General features: G+C 44.4%; 3 non-coding genes across 3 annotated transcripts; all 3 read left to right on the forward strand.

Annotated features, from left to right (window-relative positions):
* Positions 1-2298: 2298 nt before the first annotated feature.
* Positions 2299-2484, forward strand: LOC136574018 (U2 spliceosomal RNA). Its single transcript, XR_010786195.1, has one exon. It is a non-coding gene; the product is annotated as a U2 spliceosomal RNA (small nuclear RNA).
* Positions 2485-5798: 3314 nt separating this feature from the next.
* On the forward strand, positions 5799-5989 carry LOC136573864 (U2 spliceosomal RNA). The gene has a single exon (XR_010786080.1). It is a non-coding gene; the product is annotated as a U2 spliceosomal RNA (small nuclear RNA).
* A 7957-nt stretch (positions 5990-13946) lies between these two features.
* LOC136573909 (U2 spliceosomal RNA) lies at positions 13947-14131 on the forward strand. The gene has a single exon (XR_010786117.1). It is a non-coding gene; the product is annotated as a U2 spliceosomal RNA (small nuclear RNA).
* Positions 14132-19038: the final 4907 nt, after the last annotated feature.

Below are 19038 nucleotides of genomic sequence, written 5' to 3' on the forward strand. Positions count from 1 at the left end.
TTTAACACTAAAAGTGTGGATATAAGTTTTATGGAGGACTCATTAGAGGAGATCACGGATGTTTTAGATCCTGTCTCACAGAGTTTTTTACTGCGGGATATCTCGGAGCAGGAAATTTTAGATACCATCCGTAGTTTTAAACCGGGCAAGGTGCCTGGTCCGGACGGTATACCCATCGAGTTTTACATCACGTTTTATGGAATTTTAAAAGAGGATTTTTATTCTCTTTTTACAGAAGTTTTTAATTCCAAGAGCCTCCCAGGGTCATGGCGGAAGGGTGAGGTGTCTCTATTATACAAAAAAGGTGACAAGAGAGATATCAGGAACTGGAGACCCATCACCCTTCTAAATGCCGATTACAAGATCATGGCTAAAATATGCGCTAACAGACTCAAAAATATAATACACAAGATCATACATCCAAATCAAGTCTGTGGCGTCCCTGGGAGGGCCATACATGATAATTTAAACCTTTTAAAAGACTGTATTAGCGACACCAAGTCAAGGCATGGTAAAACTGCCATTTTATCCATAGACTTTGAGAAGGCCTTTGACAGAGTGTCGCATTTTTATCTTTTTAAGGTTTTAGAGAAGATGGGTATACCAGTAGGCTTTTTATTGTCCCTAAGAGCCTTTTATGAAAACTGCACGAGTAAGATTTTAGTAAACGGTTTTAAGACGCAGGATGTCCTTTTAAAATCCGGGGTGAAGCAGGGGTGTCCCTTGTCCCCACTACTTTTTATCTGTGCATTAGAGCCTCTTTTATGTGCAATACGAGCCGATAAGCAGATCAGAGGAACCCCCCTTCCGGGTGGGGGGGGTATTGAGGCTAAAGTAGTGGGGTACATGGATGATGTCGCGGTGCTCTGCAGGGACACCCTCTCAATTCAAAAAACCATGAAACAAATTCAGTATTTTTGCTGCTCCTCCGGTTTTAAAGTGAATTTTAGTAAAAGCAACATTTTAAACATTGGAGATATGCTTTTAACGGACATTCCTGTACCAGTTTCTGATTCCGTGCAGATTTTAGGGGTCTCCTTTAATGAGTCCAACAACGGTTTTACCAGTTGGGACTTGGTGGCACAAAAAATAAACAAAAAGTTATGTATGTGGAGCATGCGGCAGCTGACGCTGGAGGGGAAGGTTTTAATAACAAAGATGATTATCTTACCTATTTTATTGTATCTTAGTCTGGTGTTTCCCCCTCCAGAGCGGCTGCTAAAGAAGATCACAAAGGCATGCTTCACCTTCTTATGGAACTCCAAAATGGAAAAGCTTAGGAGAGAGATAGTTTTAAAACCCAAACCTATGGGGGGGAAGGATTTCCCTGATTTTAAAGCTTTTCTTTTAACTAAGTTTTTTAGCATGTGTCTTAACGCTGTTTTAAAAAATCACTTTTGGTCATATTTTATCCGCTACAACACAGGTTATTTTATGCGCAGAAATGGGTGGTTTTCCACAGTCTTAAATTCCCCCTATTCTTTTAACCTGCCGGATGAGTATCGAATTTTAGGAAAAATTGTGATTTTATATAATTTTAGCGGGAAGACGGTGCAATACCTTTTAAATAGTAAGAAAGTATACAAAGATTTTAAGGAAAGTGGTTTTATGGCTCCTGCAAGTAATTTTAATGAAGAGAGAACAAAAGAAATATGGAAAATGGTAAATGACAACTCTCTTTTTAACCCACAGAAGGACCTTGCCTGGAGCTGCGTTCACGAGTGTCTTCCATGCCGGGCATTCCAGCATCGAAGAGGGCTGACCAACTCTGCCGCCTGCCCAAGACCAGGATGCCAAGAAGAAGAGACCGTGCAACATCTTATGTGGACCTGTTTTTTTTACTAAAATCATATGGACTAAAATAAGCCCTCTTCTACACAAAATCACCCGGGACAAAAGAATAAAGATGGAGACCGTGCTGTATGGATGTCTGGAGTGCCCCACACGGACCGAGAAGATAATGGCATGGAAGATCATCAACTGCGTGAAGGCAGCTCTGTGGAAGGCCCGGAATATTTTATTATTCAAACATGAGGTTTTATCGGTGCAGGATGTTTTATCTATTTGTCTTAGCGAGATGTACGATTATTTTATAATAGATAAGAAAAACTTTCCTATTTTATCCAGAAAATGGTTTTTAAGGGAATGGAGTTCCATATTGTGATGCCACCAAGTGCCCATTTTATATGTTTGTATTTGCATTTTTAAAGAGTTTTGTTTTTTTAGAACATTTTAGGTTTTAAAATGTTCTTAATATGTTACCAAATTGTAAAACTCTTTTTGTGTTAATAAAGTCACCCCACTAGTTGGGGATGTTAACTTAAAAAAAAATCTGTTCTTATCAGTTTAATATCTGATACGTCCCCTATCTGGGGACCATATATTAAATGGATTTTTAGAACAGGGAGCTGGAAAAAGAGCTTGCTCTGTCCACTCCACGCATTGACCTGGTATTGCAGTACCTCCAGGACCGGTGCACCCCCTTTCCTACAACAGTTTCCAAAAGCAGAAAAACAACACCGACGAGCAAGAGAAAAAAAGAAAGCCACAGCAGCAGCCAACTCGATTTTGGTAGGCCGCTGTCTCCCCCTTGTGTGCTGCATAAAAAATGCACTCCACTAAAAATAACAATGATCCACGAAATAGAGCGTATGGAGAGAATGAGGCTTCTAGATGAGCCGTCAGGCTATGATAAATTGTATCACACCTGGGCGATATGGATAGATGCCCGGAGCTCACCCCTATTTACCAAGTGGTTACAGACAGGGACATGTGAGTAACACGTTTAAACCACAATCGTAAAGAGAAACAACAATTCCGGAGCCCCCCCCCCCTTTTTGTTTTATTTTCTCTTTCTCCCGTGTCATAGATACCTACCCTCCCTTACCACTCCCCCCCTTACCCTCCCCTCATTCCCCTGTTTGTAGACCTTATAAAATATCACAGACAAACATGATATAGTTCAACTCGAAATTGATTTATTAAGTTTCATTGTCAAAGTTATTTTTACATTGCTTTGAGATAAGGCAAAAGTTTCCCCCCCTCCATGAAACCAATAAAACCTATATTGAATAAAATAAAAATGATGCAGTTACCGGTAGTTCTGCAGCTTCTTGGTGGAAATAAAGACCATCTCCCGTCTCCCAGCTGCAGCAGAGACTGACTAAAATGGCTGCCAAGCCCGGTATTAATGCTTCTAAATTGATGACATCACAATGGAGTGACATCAGCCTGCCATACACCTGGCTCATGACATCACAAAGGAGTGACATTGTCAGCCTTCCAAACACCTGGCTCAATTGCATACAGTATGTATGTATGTATGTATGTGAGTCTATCTATCTATCTTTATTAATTATGTAGAATATAGATATGGATTATTTCTAAATTACAGATTTTGTAGATATAGATTAAAGATAGATTTAAGATTGTGTGTGTGTGTGTGTGTGTGTATATATATATATATATATATATATATATATATATATATATATATATATATATATGTATATATATATATATATATATATATATATAATGTGTATATATATAATGTGTGTATATATATATATATAATATAATGTTTATATATCTAATGTATATACACTACCGTTCAAAAGTTTGGGGTCACCCAAACAATTTTGTGTTTTCCATGAAAAGTTACACTTATTCACCACCATGCGTTGTGAAATGAATAGAAAATAGAGTCAAGACATTGACAAGGTTAGAAATAATGATTTGTATTTGAAATAACATTGTTTTTACATCAAACTTTGCTTTCGTCAAAGAATCCTCCTTTTGCAGCAATTACAGCATTGCACACCTTTGACATTCTAGCTGTTAATTTGTTGAGGTAAGCTTGTGAAATTGCACCCCACGCTTCTAGAAGCATCTCCCACAAGTTGGATTGGTTGGATGGGCATTTCTGGCGTACCATACGGTCAAGCTGCTCCCACAACAGCTCAATGGGGTTCAGATCTGGTGACTGCGCTGGCCACTCCATTACCGATAGAATACCAGCTGCCTGCTTCTGCTGTAAATAGTTCTTGCACAATTTGGAGGTGTGTTTAGGGTCATTGTCCTGTTGTAGGATGAAATTGGTTCCAATCAAGCGCTGTCCACTGGGTATGGCATGGCGTTGCAAAATGGAGTGATAGCCTTCCTTATTCAGAATCCCTTTTACCCTGTACAAATCTCCCACCTTACCAGCACCAAAGCAACCCCAGACCATCACATTACCTCCACCATGCTTAACAGATGGCGTCAGGCATTCTTCCAGCATCTTTTCATTTGTTCTGCGTCTCACAAACGTTCTTCTTTGTGATCCAAACACCTCAAACTTGGATTCATCCGTCCACAACACTTTTTTCCAGTCTTCCTCTGTCCAATGTCTGTGTTCTTTTGCCCATCTTAATCTTTTTCTTTTATTGGCCAGTCTCAGATATGGCTTTTTCTTTGCCACTCTGCCCTGAAGCCCAAAATCCCGCAGCCGCCTCTTCACTGTAGATGTTGACACTGGTGTTTTGTGGGTACTATTTAATGAAGATGCCAGTTGGGTACCTGTGAGGCGTCTGTTTCTCAAACTAGAGACTCTAATGTGCTTATCTTCTTGCTTAGTTGTGCAACGCGGCCTCCCACTTCTTTTTCTACTCTGGTTAGAGCCTGTTTGTGCTGTCCTCTGAAGGGAGTAGTACACACCGTTGTAGGAAATCTTCAATTTCTTAGCAATTTCTCGCATGGAATAGCCTTCATTTCTAAGAACAAGAATAGACTGTCGAGTTTCAGATGAAAGTTCTCTTTTTCTGGCCATTTTGAGTGTTTAATTGACCCCACAAATGTGATGCTCCAGAAACTCAATCTGCTCACAGGAAGGTCAGTTTTGTAGCTTCTGTAACAAGCTAGACTGTTTTCAGATGTGTGAACATGATTGCACAAGGGTTTTCTAATCATCAATTAGCCTTCTGAGCCAATGAGCAAACACATTGTACCATTAGAACACTGGAGTGATAGTTGCTGGAAATGGGCCTCTATTCACCTTTGTAGATTTTGCACCAAAAACCAGGCATTTGCAGCTAGAATAGTCATTTACCACATTAGCAATGTATAGAGTGCATTTGTTTAAAGTTAGGACTAGTTTAAAGTTATCTTCATTGAAAAGTACAGTGCTTTTTCTTCAAAAATAAGGACATTTCAATGTGACCCCAAACTTTTGAACGGTAGTGTATGTAAAAAAATATATAAAATCTGTAGTTATGTATGTATGGCGGGCAAAAAAGGCCTGCTGTATGTTTTTAAGTTCTTCGGATGACCATGCCGCTCTAATATTCTCCTTACTAGGGTCTACTAATGCTGGCCCAGGGGAAGGCAATAAAGCCCTATGGGGCCGAAGCCAATTTCCCTTATTTTAGGTAAAAAGTTTCCATCCGTCCCCACTGGAAATGCGGCCGGCCGAAGAGATCCCTCCAACCGACCGACCGACGCACCTTCAGAGACAAACTAGTGCTTGCTTCTAGTGTCATCGCCGGCTTAACCATCCTTTGTAGGGAGCTGACGAGTCCTGCAGCAGCAGCAGGCTCTGCAAGCCTAGGATGCGTGAGCACGGTGCAAGAGGAAGGACTGAGGGTGTGAGGCTGGGCGCGGTTGAGAAGGCGTGGGGCGGGGCTATGGAAAGTTTTACAAACTCTCCCAGCTGCCTGGGTGCATTGTGGGTGCGCCCAGAGTGCTGGCTGAGCGTGTTGCCTCAAGCCTTGGAAGTGGAGTTGGGCGGACCGGGCTACAGGTGAAACCCATTTCGGGTTATCGCTTCTCGGCCTTTTGGCTAAGATCAAGTGTAGTATCTGTTCTTATCAGTTTAATATCTGATACGTCCCCTATCTGGGGACCATATATTAAATGGATTTTTAGAACAGGGAGCTGGAAAAAGAGCTTGCTCTGTCCACTCCACGCATTGACCTGGTATTGCAGTACCTCCAGGACCGGTGCACCCCCTTTCCTACAACAGTTTCCAAAAGCAGAAAAACAACACCGACGAGCAAGAGGTGCAGCGCAGCTGTGGCGGCGGCTGCTGCTACCACCACCCAAGCACTTTGATTGACACTCAGCCCGTCTGCTCGCAACATTGTATCCACTGAGCAGCTGCGTCTGCCAGAGTGTGCACAGCACAGGTACAACTGGAAGCAAAACAACACACACACACACACACACACACACCAGTTCATATGGCAGCCGCACTCTATAGTTCGTACCTACCGCTGCGCTAATAGCCAAGTTGGAAACATCGGGCAGGCACAGCGTATCCTGGCAGCCTGCGTCTGTATGCTCCACGTATTCGGGTCATGGGTGTATGTGCAGGGGGCCCGGAGCCCCAGGGGGCCCATAAAGTCTCTCTTCCCCACATTGTAAACCAATGCTATCAATGAAGCTTTATAGTTTGGGGGCCCAGTTCCAGACTTTGTACTGGGGCCCCGCAGCTTCAAGTTACACCTCCGGATCAGGATAATGCTAGGCCATTCCAACCAGCCTGTGTGTGTGACCTGCAGTCGCTGGTAGTCGAAAAGCGTCCGGCCCCGGATGCGCGCTTCAGAGTGGACAGACAGCAGCGGACCCCCAATCACACAGGCCCAAGGCTTGCTATGTAGCACGGAATACCTCATTGGACTGCAGCACTCCACGCGGGCTGAGATACACGCTCCACGTGGGATGGGCAGTATTCGTCCATGAAGATCCAGGCCAACGTTTAGAGATGGAGCAACACTCGGGGAGCAAAGAACTCCAACGAACGGACGTCTACTTTACAAGGATGTATTGCTTTATTCAATGCATGGACACAGAAACAGTTCAACCGCTCGATTACAGACCGCAGTCAATACAGTAAAGAAAGAAATGTGTCTGTTTAATGTAAACTTGCATGGAGCTCGTTTGTCAGCCACTGACTGAATGCTGCTGCTGCATGTCTAAAACGTGGTCTGACGTTACATGCACCACCAGGGATAAGGCCTTGCCTATAAGCATTCCCCAGCTGGCAAAAACGGAACCTCCCTGCCTATTCCTCACCATGGAAGAACGGAACCTACCTTTTTTTTAAAAAAAGAAAGCCACAGCAGCAGCCAACTCGATTTTGGTAGGCCGCTGTCTCCCCCTTGTGTGCTGCATAAAAAATGCACTCCACTAAAAATAACAATGATCCACGAAATAGAGCGTATGGAGAGAATGAGGCTTCTAGATGAGCCGTCAGGCTATGATAAATTGTATCACACCTGGGCGATATGGATAGATGCCCGGAGCTCACCCCTATTTACCAAGTGGTTACAGACAGGGACATGTGAGTAACACGTTTAAACCACAATCGTAAAGAGAAACAACAATTCCGGAGCCCCCCCCCCCCTTTTTGTTTTATTTTCTCTTTCTCCCGTGTCATAGATACCTACCCTCCCTTACCACCCCCCCCCTTACCCTCCCCTCATTCCCCTGTTTGTAGACCTTATAAAATATCACAGACAAACATGATATAGTTCAACTCGAAATTGATTTATTAAGTTTCATTGTCAAAGTTATTTTTACATTGCTTTGAGATAAGGCAAAAGTTTCCCCCCCTCCATGAAACCAATAAAACCTATATTGAATAAAATAAAAATGATGCAGTTACCGGTAGTTCTGCAGCTTCTTGGTGGAAATAAAGACCATCTCCCGTCTCCCAGCTGCAGCAGAGACTGACTAAAATGGCTGCCAAGCCCGGTATTAATGCTTCTAAATTGATGACATCACAATGGAGTGACATCAGCCTGCCATACACCTGGCTCATGACATCACAAAGGAGTGACATTGTCAGCCTTCCAAACACCTGGCTCAATTGCATACAGTATGTATGTATGTATGTATGTGAGTCTATCTATCTATCTATCTTTATTAATTATGTAGAATATAGATATGGATTATTTCTAAATTACAGATTTTGTAGATATAGATTAAAGATAGATTTAAGATTGTGTGTGTGTGTGTGTGTGTGTATATATATAATGTGTGTATATATATATATATATATAATATAATGTTTATATATCTAATGTATATATGTAAAAAAATATATAAAATCTGTAGTTATGTATGTATGGCGGGCAAAAAAGGCCTGCTGTATGTTTTTAAGTTCTTCGGATGACCATGCCGCTCTAATATTCTCCTTACTAGGGTCTACTAATGCTGGCCCAGGGGAAGGCAATAAAGCCCTATGGGGCCGAAGCCAATTTCCCTTATTTTAGGTAAAAAGTTTCCATCCGTCCCCACTGGAAATGCGGCCGGCCGAAGAGATCCCTCCAACCAACCGACCGACGCACCTTCAGAGACAAACTAGTGCTTGCTTCTAGTGTCATCGCCGGCTTAACCATCCTTTGTAGGGAGCTGACGAGTCCTGCAGCAGCAGCAGGCTCTGCAAGCCTAGGATGCGTGAGCACGGTGCAAGAGGAAGGACTGAGGGTGTGAGGCTGGGCGCGGTTGAGAAGGCGTGGGGCGGGGCTATGGAAAGTTTTACAAACTCTCCCAGCTGCCTGGGTGCATTGTGGGTGCGCCCAGAGTGCTGGCTGAGCGTGTTGCCTCAAGCCTTGGAAGTGGAGTTGGGCGGACCGGGCTACAGGTGAAACCCATTTCGGGTTATCGCTTCTCGGCCTTTTGGCTAAGATCAAGTGTACCTGGTACAGGCGGTCTTAGTCAGAAGGTAACTCGGGTACTCCTCTCCTCTGCCTGGCGGGATCGCCCACTCCGGTGGGCTTCACCCGCCTGCTGCTATCGGGGAGAGGGATTAGTCCCAGGGTAAACGGGTTGCGATCCCCCTGCCTCTTCTGGTCTCCGGGCCAGGAGAGGGCGCTTATTTATTATATATCACAAAGCGGCTTTGTGATTTTACCATCTTTTAAAAAAATGGGCCCACACGATATACCGGCTTATGCGCGGATTAAGAACACGATACGTGTCTCTTTCTTGGATTGTGCGGACACACGTGGCTTGAAGTATGTGGTCGAGGACGTGCTTAAAGGGGCGTTTAACGTGCTGAAACGCGAAATACTAGCAATACAAGATTACCCCAAGCGTCGGATCTATGACGTGACTTTTACTGAAAACGGCATTTTTCGTGATTTGGTGGCAGCGATTCCGGAGAAAAAAGATCCGAGGCTTGAGGGTGTCTTGCTAGTCGAGCACGTCCTTGACATCACTAAACTCGTGGTGATTAAGATGTATTCTCCCTACATTGATGTGAAAGAGGTTGAGGACTTTCTGCTACGTTATTTCAAATCTGTCAGATGTATGGGAAAGATTATGAACGAGTTTGGTATTTGGACCTCAAAATGGCGTTTCCAAGCCACGTGTGTAAGTGACCCCAGCGGGCCCGGGGGAGTGATCTTACCGCCCGCGCGTTTTAAATTAGGAAAAGTGAATGGCGACCTATACTTTGCGGGAATGCCTGACTTCTGCAGGATTTGTATGAAATACGGTCACCAAAAAGAGTCTTGCGCAAGTACATGTAAAAAATGTGGGGGCACAGACCACGAGACAAGTCAATGCAAGAAAGGAAAAGGGTGCTATTTTTGCGGCGGTGTTGGTCACCTCTACACGTCTTGTCCCCACAGAGCGCAGAAGGCGGAGCAGCAAGGGCGACCCGGACCGAAGGAGCAGCCAGGGCAGCCAGAGAACCAAAAAGCGCCCCCCCAGGGAGAGGAACCTGAAGAGATGGAGGTTTCGGGTGGACCCCCTCAGAAGGCAGGTATGGAACAGCGGAGCATCAAGAGGAGGGTAAGTGACCGGCGGACAGGCTCTCCCTCCCGGGAAACCGGTGGAGGTAGCAGAGCCGAGAAAGCCGGTGCAGGCCCTCCCACGATGCCCGCTCAAGCGGTGCCCGAGGCGGAGGACCCGGGGGGCACGGCGGCAGCTACAACAAAAAGGAGGAAAGGCTCGGGCGGAAGGCTATATTCGGAGGTGGTGCAGGGGGGAACGCCGGAAATCCCAACAGGGATGGCGAGCCCAGAGGAAGTACCCCCTGCTGAGCCATCCCGGAAGGCCCCTCCCCCTCCCAGCCAGGAGGGGGCGCAGGGAGCCACCTCCGAGACTACAGAGTCAAGAACGAGCCAAGTACCCACCCCTGCAGAGGGGAACGAGATGGACACGGGAGCTGGCCTGCTAGCCCCCTTGGGAAATCCGGAAGCATTCGAATCAATATGGGACCTCACACAGATCCCTCTCTCGGGCACCGTTGGGGGTCCACTAAGTGAGGTAGGTTCCTCTCCAGCGTCCCCGTTCACGATAGATTCGGACGCGGGGGGGTGTGAGAGTGCCAGCGAGGTGTTTGGCTTGCCCGGAGACTTCTAAGAAGAAGACCCACACATATTCCTAGTCTCCAATGGCTGCTCTATCGGGACTCACTTTTAATGTCAGGAGCATCGAGAACCACGTGAGGAGGGTCGCCCTCTTCAGCTATCTGACTATATTCGCTGCCTCCGTCTTCTTCCTGCAGGAGTGCGGGATCCCGCATAGAGCCCAATATAAAAAATACCAAGATGACTGGGTACATGGACCGTCGGTCTGGTCCGGCTCTAACGAGACCAGATCGGCGGGGGTCGCCATTCTTTTTAAAGGAAACGTTTTAATTGATACTATTAACGAAATTTTACCAGGCAGAGTTTTATTGGTCAAGGCTTTTATTAACGGAGTAAAGTGGCAGTTTTTAAACTTTTACGGATCAGCAGATAGGAACGAACGTGCAGAAATGCTAGAGATTTTACCCCTTTTTATTAGCGATTCTGATCCTCTTATTTTAGCAGGGGATTTTAATTGCATTTTAAAGGGGGAACGCCGGGTTTCCAGCTCAGTAAGTAGAAACTACGACAAGACCTCTGCTATGCTAAATAACGTGATTTTAGACCAGAAACTTACTGATGCTTTTAAAAAATGTAATCCCAATGCCACAGAGGAAGCCGGCGTCACCTGGAGCAACAAGATCTGCAGCTCCAGGATTGATTTTATGTTCTGTTCTTATCAAATACTGCCTTTTAGATGTGACCTTTTTACCAACGTTTTCTCGGATCACAAGCTTTTATATTTTAAAGTTGATTCAGTTTTAAAGAGAAAATCCGGTAAGAATGCCTGGAAATTTAACGTGTCCCTTTTAGAAGATCCGCAGGTTTTATCCGATTTTATCACTTTTTATAGAAACTGCAGACGAGTGAAAGATCCCAACACTCCCACCAGCCAGTGGTGGGAGAAGATGAAGCTAAAAATTAAATCATTTTTTATCAAGGTTGGGATCACCAAAGCTAAAGAAAAACGGACATTTTATGCAAATTTGAACACTCGTCTGCAGACCCTGTATAAGTTCCGGCAACATGACATAGAGGTGGACCACGAGATCATCGAGGTGAAGAAAGAGATCGCCCGGTGCCTGGAGCAGAGAGGAAAAGAAATTATATTTCGATCAAAAGTGAAACATCTGGAAGAAAATGAAACCTGCTCCAGGTACTTCTTCAAGAAGATAAGAGACAAGCGTACAGTCCTCGATGATCTCGGTGGCACCAAGGACATACAGGGTATTTTAAAGAAAGTGTATGATTTTTATGCGGATCTTTTTAATACTAAACCTGTTGACATTGATTTTATGAACGACTCGTTGAAGGAGATCACTGACGTTTTAGATCCTGGTTCTTGTGAGATTTTACTAAGGGACATCACAGAACAGGAGATTTTAGACACTATTAAGAGTTTTAAACCAGGTAAGGTGCCTGGGCCCGATGGTATACCCATAGAGTTTTATGTCACCTTTTTTGGTATTTTTAAGGATGACCTTTTCTCCCTTTTTACTGAGGTTTTTATGTCTAAAGCCCTCCCGGGGTCCTGGAAGAAGGGTGACGTGTCTCTTTTATATAAGAAACGAGACAAGACCGACATCAAGAACTGGAGACCGATCACCCTTCTGAACAGTGACTACAAAATAATGGCAAAAATATGCGCAAACAGAATCAAGACCGTAGCAAGTAAAATTGTACACCCCAACCAGGTCTGTGGGGTGCCCGGGAGGGCAATATGGGAGAATCTTAACCTGATTAAAGATGTTATTAGTGACACAAAATCAAGACAAGGTCAAATGGCTATTTTAACTATCGACTTCGAGAAAGCCTTTGACCGAGTGTCACATTTTTATCTTTTTAAGGTTTTAGAGAGAATGGGTATACCGGAAGGTTTTTTATTGTCTTTAAAAGCGTTTTACGATAATTGGACAAGCAAAATTTTAGTAAATGGTTTTAAGACACAGGAAGTGCTTTTAAATTCCGGGGTGAAGCAGGGGTGTCCCTTGTCCCCACTACTTTTTATCTGCGCACTAGAGCCTCTTTTATGCACAATACGTCGGGACAAGCTGATCCGTGGGATCCCCCTGCCCGGCGGGGGGGGGGGGGGGGGATCGAGGCCAAAGTAGTGGGGTACATGGACGATGTGGCAATTCTTGGAAGGGACACCCTGTCAATCCAGAGAGCATCAAGGCAAATTGAGTTTTATTGCTGCGCCTCGGGTTTTAAGGTAAATTTTAATAAAAGCAGTATTTTAAATATCGGGGACCTGCCCTTGTCAGATGTCCCCATTCCTGTGTCCGAATCTGTGCAAATTTTAGGTGTCTCCTTCAACGAGGATAACAGAGGTCTTAACAGCTGGGACTTGGTGGCACAAAAAATAAACAAGAAAATATGTATGTGGAATATGAGAAGGTTGACCATGGAGGGGAGGGTTTTAATCATAAAAATGGTGATTTTACCGATTTTATTGTATTTAAGCCTAGTGTTCCCCCCTCCTGGTAGAGTTTTTAACAAAATTGTAAAAGCTGTTTTTACCTTCTTCTGGAGCTCCAAAATGGAAAAACTAAAAAGAGAAATAGTGATGAAGCCAAAAATAATGGGCGGTAAAGACTTCCCCGATCTGAAAGCCTTTTTATACATAAAGTATTTTAGCATGTGCCTAGGCGCACTTTTTAAAAACCACGCATGGTCTTATTTTTTACGCTACAACACAGGTTATTTTATGAGGCGGAACGGATGGTTCAAAACGGTTTTAAACTCCCCTTATTCTTTTAATCTGTCCAAAGACTATACGATTTTAGAGAAAATTGTGGTTTTATACGATTTTACTGGAAAAAGTGCACAGGTTTTAATAAATTCTAAATTAATGATAAAGAGTTTTAAGGAAAGTGGTTTTTATGTTCAAGTTAGTAATTTTAATGAGCGCAAAACAAAAGAGACGTGGAGAATGGTCAATAATCATATTTTTAACCCACAGAAGGATCTGGCCTGGAGCTGCATACACGACTGTCTTCCATGCCAGGCATTCCAGCATCGTAGAGGACTGACCAACACCGCCGCATGCCCAAGACCCGGATGTGGAGAAGAGGAAACAACACAGCATCTGATATGGACTTGCCTTTTAACCAAAAGGATATGGACTAAGTTTTTACCCTTGCTTAAAAGAATAACAGGACTAAAGAAACTAACACTGGAAGGAGTATTATATGGATGTCTGGAATGCCCCACACGGACTCAGAGAATTATGGCATGGAAGATGGTCAACTCAGTGAAGGCAGCTCTGTGGAAATCCAGAAATATTTTAGTTTTTAAGCACAAGGTTTTATCGGTTAAAGATATTTTATCCATTGCTCTTAATGATTTGTACGAATATTATATTGTGGACAGGAAAAACTTTCCTATTTTATCGAGGAAATGGCTGATCGGGGAATGGAGCTCCATCATATAGTGCCACCAAGCGCCCTTTTATGTGGGTTTTAATGTGAATTTTAACAACATGTAATATAGGTAGACAATTTTTTGGAATGTTTTATATGGTATGTTTTAATATGTTATACAATGTGTTTTTAATGTACTGTATGAGCATTTTAATATGTCTGGAAATATGTTGTTAAAATAAAAATACCCCTCGGGGTTTGTCAACTTAAAAAAAAACTGTTCTTATCAGTTTAATATCTGATACGTCCCCTATCTGGGGACCATATATTAAATGGATTTTTAGAACAGGGAGCTGGAAAAAGAGCTTGCTCTGTCCACTCCACGCATTGACCTGGTATTGCAGTACCTCCAGGACCGGTGCACCCCCTTTCCTACAACAGTTTCCAAAAGCAGAAAAACAACACCGACGAGCAAGAGGTGCAGCGCAGCTGTGGCGGCGGCTGCTGCTACCACCACCCAAGCACTTTGATTGACACTCAGCCCGTCTACTCGCAACATTGTATCCACTGAGCAGCTGCGTCTGCCAGAGTGTGCACAGCACAGGTACAACTGGAAGCAAAACAACACACACACACACACACACACACACACCAGTTCATATGGCAGCCGCACTCTATAGTTCGTACCTACCGCTGCGCTAATAGCCAAGTTGGAAACATCGGGCAGGCACAGCGTATCCTGGCAGCCTGCGTCTGTATGCTCCACGTATTCGGGTCATGGGTGTATGTGCAGGGGGCCCGGAGCCCCAGGGGGCCCATAAAGTCTCTCTTCCCCACATTGTAAACCAATGCTATCAATGAAGCTTTATAGTTTGGGGGCCCAGTTCCAGACTTTGTACTGGGGCCCCGCAGCTTCAAGTTACACCTCCGGATCAGGATAATGCTAGGCCATTCCAACCAGCCTGTGTGTGTGACCTGCAGTCGCTGGTAGTCGAAAAGCGGCCGGCCCCGGATGCGCGCTTCAGAGTGGACAGACCGCAGCGGACCCCCAATCACACAGGCCCAAGGCTTGCTATGTAGCACGGAATACCTCATTGGACTGCAGCACTCCACGCGGGCTGAGATACACGCTCCACGTGGGATGGGCAGTATTCGTCCATGAAGATCCAGGCCAACGTTTAGAGATGGAGCAACACTCGGGGAGCAAAGAACTCCAACGAACGGACGTCTACTTTACAAGGATGTATTGCTTTATTCAATGCATGGACACAGAAACAGTTCAACCGCTCGATTACAGACCGCAGTCAATACAGTAAAGAAAGAAATGTGTCTGTTTAATGTAAACTTGCATGGAGCTCGTTTGTCAGCCACTGACTGAATGCTGCTGCTGCATGTCTAAAACGTGGTCTGACGTTACATGCACCACCAGGGATAAGGCCTTGCCTATAAGCATTCCCCAGCTGGCAAAAACGGAACCTCCCTGCCTATTCCTCACCATGGAAGAACGGAACCTACCTTTTTTTTAAAAAAAGAAAGCCACAGCAGCAGCCAACTCGATTTTGGTAGGCCGCTGTCTCCCCCTTGTGTGCTGCATAAAAAATGCACTCCACTAAAAATAACAATGATCCACGAAATAGAGCGTATGGAGAGAATGAGGCTTCTAGATGAGCCGTCAGGCTATGATAAATTGTATCACACCTGGGCGATATGGATAGATGCCCGGAGCTCACCCCTATTTACCAAGTGGTTACAGACAGGGACATGTGAGTAACACGTTTAAACCACAATCGTAAAGAGAAACAACAATTCCGGAGCCCGCCCCCCCCCCTTTTTGTTTTATTTTCTCTTTCTCCCGTGTCATAGATACCTACCCTCCCTTACCATTCCCCCCCTTACCCTCCCCTCATTCCCCTGTTTGTAGACCTTATAAAATATCACAGACAAACATGATATAGTTCAACTCGAAATTGATTTATTAAGTTTCATTGTCAAAGTTATTTTTACATTGCTTTGAGATAAGGCAAAAGTTTCCCCCCCTCCATGAAACCAATAAAACCTATATTGAATAAAATAAAAATGATGCAGTTACCGGTAGTTCTGCAGCTTCTTGGTGGAAATAAAGACCATCTCCCGTCTCCCAGCTGCAGCAGAGACTGACTAAAATGGCTGCCAAGCCCGGTATTAATGCTTCTAAATTGATGACATCACAATGGAGTGACATCAGCCTGCCATACACCTGGCTCATGACATCACAAAGGAGTGACATTGTCAGCCTTCCAAACACCTGGCTCAATTGCATACAGTATGTATGTATGTATGTATGTGAGTCTATCTATCTATCTTTATTAATTATGTAGAATATAGATATGGATTATTTCTAAATTACAGATTTTGTAGATATAGATTAAAGATAGATTTAAGATTGTGTGTGTGTGTGTGTGTGTGTGTGTATATATATATATATATATATATGTGTATATATATATATATATATATATATATATATATATATATATATAATGTGTATATATATAATGTGTGTATATATATATATATATATAATATAATGTTTATATATCTAATGTATATATGTAAAAAAATATATAAAATCTGTAGTTATGTATGTATGGCGGGCAAAAAAGGCCTGCTGTATGTTTTTAAGTTCTTCGGATGACCATGCCGCTCTAATATTCTCCTTACTAGGGTCTACTAATGCTGGCCCAGGGGAAGGCAATAAAGCCCTATGGGGCCGAAGCCAATTTCCCTTATTTTAGGTAAAAAGTTTCCATCCGTCCCCACTGGAAATGCGGCCGGCCAAAGAGATCCCTCCAACCAACCGACCGACGCACCTTCAGAGACAAACTAGTGCTTGCTTCTAGTGTCATCGCCGGCTTAACCATCCTTTGTAGGGAGCTGACGAGTCCTGCAGCAGCAGCAGGCTCTGCAAGCCTAGGATGCGTGAGCACGGTGCAAGAGGAAGGACTGAGGGTGTGAGGCTGGGCGCGGTTGAGAAGGCGTGGGGCGGGGCTGTGGAAAGTTTTACAAACTCTCCCAGCTGCCTGGGTGCATTGTGGGTGCGCCCAGAGTGCTGGCTGAGCGTGTTGCCTCAAGCCTTGGAAGTGGAGTTGGGCGGACCGGGCTACAGGTGAAACCCATTTCGGGTTATCGCTTCTCGGCCTTTTGGCTAGATCAAGTGCAGTTGGTCTGGTCAGGGGCTTGAGTGATCTGGGTTAGCCCAGCGATCACCGTACTGCTTGGCAGTAATCACACTGTGATTTTTCAGAAATCGACAGACTTATTGAAGATGTCTGGGATCCAGAATACCATACGCTTCATGGTGGACAGTAAAGATGGGACCAAGAATACCGTCGTGTATGTTGTCCGGGACATTATTATGGTGGAAATCGGAGTGCCCAAGGATGAGATCTTTTGCGTCCAGGATTTTCCGAGACTCGGCCAATACGACGTCACTTTCTGCGGAGAAGGAGTTTGTCTGAACGTGTACGAGTGGTTGAGGAGCCATAAAGACATTCCGCTACTACGGGGTGTAAAGGTAATCCCTCTATTTGGCATACAAGAGAAACCATTAATCTTGCATGTATACAACCCGTACACAGATAAGGACATGATAGTGAACTTTCTCAAGCGTTACTGTGATGTGGTTAAAGGTGGCGAAAAAATGACTAATATACTTGGCATTTTTAACTCCAAGTACAAGTTTTGGGTTAGGCTGAGAATGGACGCTACCAAAATTGGGGGAGTGACGCATCCACCTGCGAATTTTACCATAGCAGGTAACCGGGGATATCTTTACTACCCGGGGCAACCGACCTTCTGCAGGAATTGCAACCAGTTTGGGCACACTAAGGAAGACTGTTCCAGTGGTCTAGTCTGCAGAAACTGCCAGGAGACCGGGCATCACGCTGGCAGTTGTCCAAAGCCGAAATGCTGCGACCTGTGTGGCGATAATCACCATATGTGCAGGGACTGTCCTTTAAACCTACCGTCCAGGGGCGCCTGGAAGACTAAATCCTACGCGGCGGCTACTAGTCGTGAGGCTACTACCATTCATGTGGCTCCTACTAGTAATGTGGCTTCTACTAGCAGTGCAACACCTGTTGCTATAAGTGAGGTTGCTACTGTGACTAAGCCTGTGGTGACTGCGGCGGAGAACACTGCAAGACCTCCCCAGACTACTGAGAAGGATAAGCCTGCGGGGTCAAAAAATCCTAAAACTGCAGAGGTAGAAGAGAACATCAGGAGGAAGATTGGGAGTCATAAGCCCAATGTTGGGAGTGCTACTCCTGAAGACCAGGTGGCGGGAGTAATTAGGCAGTTGGAAGAGATAATTGAAGAGGTGGACAGCCCCATTAACCCCTCGGGAAAGATTGAGGAGTTTTCGTCTCCTGAAGCAGTCCTGTGCAAGAGGGAGGGGGGAGGTGGACTTGATGTCTCCAGCGAGGAGGAATTTGTGCAGGTTGCGGACCAAAACACAGCGAAAAAGAGAAAGTGCACAAAGAGTAGAGAGACGCTTATGGAGGTCAGTAACCCCTTTGAGACTCTGGCACAGGACCTTGAGTGCTCAGGTGAGAGTGGTGAGGAGGTATAAACTGAGCCACTATGAGTGCATGTATCCTGTAATCTTGTGGTTTAGCCACTTCAAAGGTGGAGAGTTATAGTGCATGACATACATTTTGTTGATGCCAGTGATAGTGGAATGGAGTTTCATACCAGTGGCAAGCAAAAAGTTTGAAATATCATGTGGTTTAGCCACCTTAAGTGGAAGGTAAATAATGCATAAATGTTTCATTATGCGTCCTGTTGCATAATATCAGGATCATGTTGCTATAAGCTGCCATTTATATCATGATTTCTGTATGTTCCCAGAACGTACGGGTTTTTAAGTCGAAGGCCAGGAGAGCAGCGATTTTTAGTTTATTACGGCAAGAAAAGGCCGACATATTTTGTTTGCAGGAGTGCGGCACAGACGCTGATATTAAGTCTTTTGAATGGCCTTACGGTGACGCGGTATGGTCCGGGAGCACGCAAAACAGAAATGATGGGGTCGGTATTTTAATAAACTCCAAAGAATTAACACTACATAGTAGTGAAGTAATAGAAGCGGGGAGATGTGTCTCCGCAGTAGTATTATACAGAGATATACCGCTCCGGGTTGTTAATATATATGCACCAGTGGAGAAGCAAGAAAGGTGCGCTTTATTCGAAAAAATAATGTTTTTTTTACAGGGCAGGTCACCTACTATTCTGGTGGGTGACATGAATTGCGATATGTCAAGGAGAGCATTTGACATATCTGCAAAACGGCTATATGAAAT

This window comes from Eleutherodactylus coqui, chromosome 7, assembly GCF_035609145.1.
Source record: "Eleutherodactylus coqui strain aEleCoq1 chromosome 7, aEleCoq1.hap1, whole genome shotgun sequence".
In the NCBI taxonomy this organism is placed as follows: Eukaryota; Metazoa; Chordata; class Amphibia; order Anura; family Eleutherodactylidae; genus Eleutherodactylus; species Eleutherodactylus coqui.